At 41.5% G+C, this 7075-nt stretch overlaps 1 long non-coding RNA gene across 5 annotated transcripts; it reads left to right on the top strand.

Moving 5' to 3' along the window:
• The first annotated feature begins 39 nt into the window (after positions 1-39).
• Positions 40-4612, top strand: LOC113941091. 5 transcript variants are annotated; one of them, XR_003525596.1, is made up of 5 exons: positions 40-946; positions 1962-2007; positions 2135-3120; positions 3539-4117; positions 4389-4612. It is a non-coding gene; the product is annotated as an uncharacterized LOC113941091 (long non-coding RNA). The 5 variants fall into 5 exon arrangements; XR_003525594.1 differs by lacking the exon at positions 40-946 and adding an exon at positions 1854-1868; XR_003525597.1 differs by lacking the exon at positions 40-946 and having other exon boundaries at positions 1993-2007; positions 3539-3684; positions 3879-4117.
• Positions 4613-7075: the final 2463 nt, after the last annotated feature.

The following is a 7075-nucleotide window of genomic DNA, read 5'->3' as shown; positions in this document are numbered from 1 at the left end:
GAAGCAATGAGCTGTGTAACTACATTCTTTTACAAGACAAACTGTGGTAAAGAGCACTGTGGGGAACGAACCCCCCACCTAAGTTCTACACTAAATTTACATGTATGGTATGTGTGACCTATTTCAAGTGGCTAATGTCACCATGAGTGCCAAATGCCACCAGACATCTGTGAGACACCATTTTCTTCATCATTGATCTTTGTTCTAGCAGTTTCTGCACTGGACCTTGCTTTAATATGTTAGTATGGATAGGAGGCATTTGTTCCTGTAGTTCCTGCTACGTCTTACTACATGAAACAGCAGAACTAACCTACTCCTTGGGAAGTCTTCACGGCCTTCTAATTGTGCAGCAATGCTGCAACCTCTGCAATAGCACTGGTCCAAGTATGCCCTGTAATCAGCAGTCAGTGTGATAGCCCATCCCTTCCAGAATGCAGAGCATTATACCAGGAGACGTGGAAACCACACACCAGTAGTTGTAATCAGCGGCACAGCCACGTAGCATGGGATTGAGGCATGGCCAAGCTTCTCTGTTGAGTTAGTGTGTTTAGTTGTTGGATGAATGTGAGAAGCATTTGTTCACTTTCAAGTCCATCTCAGTTCACTGGTCCCCTCACCTCCATTGGAAAGAACCCATTTCAACAAGGTGTCTACATACAGCACCTGATTGAAGACAAAAACACCAAGGAGATGAAAAGGGGCCAAGCAGTGTAGGTAATGCGTAGCAGCGGCAGTTACAGACAGGAACTTTTCTGTACCGCTGTGAACACGTTTTTGAGGGCAGAGGTGTGGACAGGCATTACAGAAAGAACTCGTGAGGTAATTAGTGCTGTACCATCTGCAGGGACTATTCTGCAGGCAAGCGCTAGAAAGGAAGCAAACTTCAGGGACCCAATGCAAAAGGGAGAAAAGGAGAAGACCAGGAGGGGCAGGGAGCACGGAACAAGTGAGGGAAAGAAAGGACAGAGAGATGGCAGCAAGATGTTAAAACAAGGAAAAGGCAGAGGAGGAAACCATTCCTGTTTGAGGAAAAAAGCTGCCCTAGTTGGAAAGGAAAGAATTGACAGCTGTGTCTTTTTTGAAAAAGAACAGGGAAAACAGACAGTGAAGGGAAGGACAGTGGGAGTACCCAGTGCTTCCTAAAACTGAATTACAGCAACAGTCTTCAGCTCGTCCTTTCCATTGTGATTTTCCAGAAGAAAACTTTGGGCATCTCAAAGTTTTGTCAGTATCAAGACAGAAACCTTCACTGCTTTCCTGGCTTCCCTGAAGGATGTTACAGAAATTAAATATTTCTACAGGTTATTTCATGGCTCATTGTTTTGTCCAGTTGCTAATTTATGCAGATGTGTAGTTCAAATCGCTATATAGGCTGCTTCAATGCTTTGCAACAACTGCTGCCCAGATCTACTTGTGGAAAACAGTTGAGTTGATTCCAAGAAAAGAATGCACTAGATCTGAGAATGGTGATACTGTTCTTACTCAGCGTCCTGACTGCAACAGCACCCATACAGTTTCTTGTCAGGCCATGTGTGTCTCAGAGCCTTGAGCGTACTCTCAAGGAAGTTGATGAACAACTATGTATGACATTCCCCCCCTCTTCAATGACTGATGTCTGGAGGGGTTTTGTTTCTTAGTTTGGGGGCTTGCTTCGACCCCAACATTTCCCCTTCCTATTGCATTTTTGTTGGTAGGACTTAGTCCCCTGAAGTTCTCTCTGACCTTGACTGCAACTTCTGGAGACATTTAGTTTGTTGTCAACAGAGGAGTTGAGGATAGTTCACTCTCACTATATACAGTTTGTCTTCTTGGGATTTGCTTCGAACTCTACTACCATATCAAGTTCTAAAGTTTTCTTCCTCGAAAGGGTGTGAGTAAAACAATGGCTTAATCAACTGAAATCTTACCTCTTAACTCTGAAAATACTATGTCTTAACTGTGTATTTTCTGTATAATTCTAGGCACGACAGGAAAGGGATGCAAAAATCGCTAGAGAACTTCAACAAGGTAATGTGTCATTATGTTAGGAGGGTTTTTAAGGAAAAAGGTGACTATTTCTAACACTTGACAGCTCTCGAGCCATTTTTATCAAGTTCCTGTGATAAGTAGGTTTTTGGTTTTTCTTTTCTGCTAGCCTTCCAGTTGAGACTTGAAAGTGAAAACTTCCTGCTTACCAAAAATGTGGCGTACAATGTTATGCAGTTGCCTGAAAAAAAGCACAAAGAAACCCTTGGCTTAAGCTGAAGTTGCCCTTTACTAGAGTTCATCTCAAGCACAAACAGCAAAGCAGCCACAAGATAAGTATAAGCTTCAGCCATCACTTCCCCTCCCATGTACACCAATGGCATTCAGGACTAAACCGTACCATACCCATTCTTTGCTGTTGGTTCCTGATTTTTACTATGATTCTATGATTCATGGCTTGTCTTGGTACCTTAGGTGGTGCAGTCTTTTTTGGAATAAGCAAGAAGATCAGTGACAAAAAATAATCTGTCTTTAGGGAAAGATTATTCAGTACTTTTTCAGCAAATATCAGTTCAGTGCTTGTCGTACGTAGCATAAAACATGCTGTAGAATTTGAGGCCAGTTGTCAAAAGAGGAAATGCACCTGTTCCATGGTAATTTGTTCCTCCAGAGAGCAGTTACTGCTTTGCAGTGCCTGGTGCTGTGTAGTAGTAGTGTGCCAATAAATCACTGGTTTGGACATAAAAGGAAAGCAGAGACTTTGGGTTGAAGAGGTCTACAGGGCGCTGTTTAGCACAGGATTCATTTGTGGATTGCCTGAAGGTGTGCAGTGTGTAGCCCCCGGAATGTCTTCCACTTGCTTTAGAAATGCTGTTGACGGATAAGCAATTGTGGAAAAAATGGGTTTCTTCCTTTGCACCTAGCCCTTCCGTTGTTATATTCCCTTGGAAATTTTAAAGTCTCTGTCTAGATTGCAGTCTCTCATGTTGCCTGTCATGTTCTTGCCGTGCCTTATTTTGCCCTGTCTGCTGTAAAAGTAACACCAGGAATCTTGTCAGTTTTCCCCCCAGCCACTGCTAAACCTACAAGTGGATCTGCTGGATCTTCAAAAAATCTTCATGTGGACCAGGGACGCGGTCCCTGTGGGAATAACAGGTTTGCCACTCTCGGGGTGAGGGTGTAAAAAATGGCTCATTTAGGGAGGTGGGTTAAGGCTTATATAAGGTAGGGATAGAATTTGTTACAAGAAAGGGAGGGGCTAGGGCGGAGCATGCAAAGTGTAACTATATAAGGGAAAAAGGGGGTAGGGTTTATCCATTTTAGGGAAAGAGTGGCCATAAAAGGAAATACTGCAATGCAGAAAACTTTGGCCAATCAGGCAGTAAGGCCTAAGGATACAGAAATCAAGGGCATTTTTCATACAACAATTTCAGGGTACAAACAAGGGAAAAACTACAAGAAATATTTAGACACAACTGTAAAACTTGAAACGCATTGGGTCTGAACTTCTTGACAATTTCATACAGGGGTTTCATCCTCTGGAGGGTCACATATTTCTTCTTACTTTCTCCAGCTTTCATATGCAGCAATGTCCTCACTCCCGACAGACCAGGATCCCCTTTCCAGAGTAATGGAGGAGCACCGTGATTCTTTAATCAAAAATTACCGGATTTGGATGAAATGCTATAGAGAGGCTCTGGAAATCATTCAGTGTTCACAGTGAGTCTATGGTTTCCCATCCCCCGCTTCAGATGTGAAAACATGTTCCTTGCAGTGGGAATGTAAACTCATAAACTCTATGAAATGGATGTCAAGCACATTGCACTTACCTGTTGGTTTACTGATGCATAGCTGGTGTCTTGGTTTCTTATGCACTCACAATAAGAACCACATCCATTTTTTCTGCCTAGCAGATTGACTGCTTTTGATTCTTGAGCATGAAAGAGCTCAAGTCCTCGCAGCCATCATTGTGATTCAGCGAGAAAACAGAAGAAAGAAGTAGAGATCTCAAAAGTCAATTGGACAGGATAAAAAACACCCAACAAGACAGACCTCTTCAAAAAGAATCCACCCAGGCAGAAGTGGAAAAGTACAAAGAGCTCTACCTGGTGGAAGCAAAAACCAGAAAAAGCCTAGCCAAGAAACTGGAAAGGTAAGTCCATGCTTTTCTGGACTGGTAATAAAAGACTCCTTTTTCCTTGTGCATTTTCCTTCTAAAATCCCCTTTTTACATCTCACCAGCATAATGTGTGAAAGCAGAACACAGGTCCTCTGAACAAGCTCAGATCAAAGGATGTGCTTGTTTTGGACACTCTTAATGCCCTTGGCTTTTAGAAGTCAAGTAGTAGTCAAGGACGTGGAGGGTAACTTTGCAAAAGCCTTACTGCCAAAGATGACTCTCTGTGTGCTTCTTAATGTTTCAGAGCTGATGAGAGACTTGCAGAGGCCAACACCAAGCTCCTTTTGGAGAGCCATAGAAGCAAATCTGCAGTCACAAGCAGCGCTGTCAGCGGACATCTGGCTGCAAGTCCACTTCTGCATTCAGCTGGCCTGGAATATCTTGGCAACAGTTTGGGACTGAACAGAAGTCTGGGTCTCAGAACACCGCCCAGACATCTGTGGTAAAGTCGAAGACTTTAGGTCATCTGTAGCAATTTGAAACTCGGACATCAACACAAAAGGATTATGTAGCAGGCCATGGACAACAGGGGCTGAAAGAATTCCCACCACCCGAGGATCGGATGCTTCTTCACAAGACCTATTGATATTTAACTATGTTGATTGGCCTGGCTCCTGCAGCAAGATATGGAAAGACTTTGTGATGATGATATCAGACTACGTAGAAACCCCTTTGTTCTCTCCCCCCCATGTAATCCTTGTTACAGGAAATATTAACCAATTGTGTGACTGTAGCAGAAAATTGTGTAATCCTCTAGTTAGCATAATCCATCCCCAGCTTAGCAAAATCCATCCTCCTCATAAACATGTCCTGCCCCCAAGACCCTAAATTGTGAGATGCGTGTTCAATAAAGATTCCAGTTTTCACCCCCAAACTTGGGATCGATTAGTTATTGACCTCCTACAAATGGCGCCGTGTGTGAGGTCGAGAGCCCCAGCTTCTAATATTTCTAAGCTTGCAGTCCAGAGCTGACACGGTATTGGAAGAAGAAGCGGCTCCTTCTCTCCCGGTGGAGGTGCATGGCTGTACTTAAAAAATGGAACGCACATAGAATTCGTCACACTGCAGCAGGACTGCAAGTGAGCAGCTTCGAACTATGGCAAGCAGAGCGCTGCCGGCAGAGAGACCCAGAAACAAGCACACCCCACCCCCCTCACCTCCAGCCAAGACAGACAAACAAGGGAAAAAAGAAAAGGCGAAGAAAGCAAACAACGAAGACATCCTTCCATAGCTAATAGCCAAAATTGTTTTTAGATGAATGCCTGGACATAACAAAGATTTTATTAATTAGCTCAGACACTTCAATCAGCAAGTCTTGGTTTAAATAAGTGATGATGTCTAATAATGTAAACAAATTCAAGAGTAACCTTGCTAATTGTTTTCTAAAATTGTTCACCTAGATGGCAGTCCCTAGTAGAATGAAGTTTTTGTGTTTGTGAAAATTTTTACTAGGTTTTGTAATACCTATGACAAGTTCTCCTTAGATCCAAAGCCAATTAACATCGGGAGATGCATATTTGCTTTGAAAATAGGGGGAGTGTATATTACCTCTGAACTATAGGAATGCTTATAAAGGAATTATACGTTTTTGAATTTTAAATTGAACATGAGGCAGAAATATGTTTATGTTTTACAGGTTATATTCTCATCAAAGTAGTAATTCAAGAACCGAAGAAACACATAGTTAGATATTGCTAATCTACAGGTAACAAACAAGAACGCTAATTTCTCATTTCATAAGTAGAAGACACAGTAAAATAAAACTCAAAAGTCTATTTGTGTGAGAGCATGGTGATGGCCATCATGTGATAAAGTTTGTGCGAAAGCATGTAAATGTGTGAACGTATAATCATTGGTATGTTCTGGTTTGCTCACAAAATACACAAACCACATTATCTCATATATAGATAAGCACCCTGAGATGAAAAACAGAAGGTGCATGACCCTGAGTTGAATGGAGTTGTTCATTTGCAGAGATTGAATAAAGGTTTTCAAGAACAAACCCTGTATTAAAAACACTTTTAGGTAAAATTTAAAAGCCAAGGAACACACAAACCTTTAAGTCATCAAAGTTACTTATTTGATTCAAAGTCACTTCCTTATAAACCAGTTCTAATAAAGATTTTTAGAAAGATAGCTTAAAGATAAGAATAAATTCTGAAAGGAACAGTGATCGTTCAGGCATCGACAAACTAAAAAGCCTTACCTATCAGCTGAAAGAGAACAACGAGAATGGATTAGGTAGTTTGTTTAAACTAGCTGAACATGTTTAATATTGATCTATGGTTGAAAAGATTAAGTATTGTGGCATTGTTTGGAATTTTTGTATTCTTTTGCATTTTGTTCCTTGTTTGCTTTCCTGTACCCAGCAAATGTTTGACCAAAGTTTTTCTTGACTTTTTGTTTTACAACAAGAAAATAAAAAAGGCAGAGATGTAGCAATCTGAAACTCGGATATCAGCACAAAAGGATTATGTAGCAGGCCATGGACAACAGGGGCTGAAAGAAATCCCACCACTTGAGGATCAGATGCTTCCTCACAACACCTATTGATATTTAACTATGTTGATTGGCTTGGTTCCTGCAGCAAGATATGGAAAGAGTTTGGGATGATGTTATCAGGCCATGTAGAAACCCCTTTGTTCTCTCTCCCTCTCATGTAATCCTTGTTACAGGAAATATTAGCCAATTGTGTAACTGTAGCAGAAAATTGTGTAATCCCCTAGTTAGCATAATCCATCCCCAATTTAGCATAATCCATCCTCCTCATTAACATGTCCTGCCCCCAAGACCCTTAAACTGTGAGATGCGTGTTCAATAAAGATTCCAGTTTTCCCCCCCAAACCTGGGATCGATTAGTTATTGACTTCCTACAGTCATCACATTTGTACAAATTTTCCAGAGTGGTCAAAGGGCAAAAAATATTGAAAT

This window comes from Corapipo altera, unplaced genomic scaffold (genome assembly GCF_003945725.1).
Source record: "Corapipo altera isolate COAL_440 unplaced genomic scaffold, ASM394572v1 61176, whole genome shotgun sequence".
Lineage (NCBI taxonomy): Eukaryota > Metazoa > Chordata > Aves > Passeriformes > Pipridae > Corapipo > Corapipo altera.
This window is presented reverse-complemented; position numbering and strand designations above follow the sequence as displayed.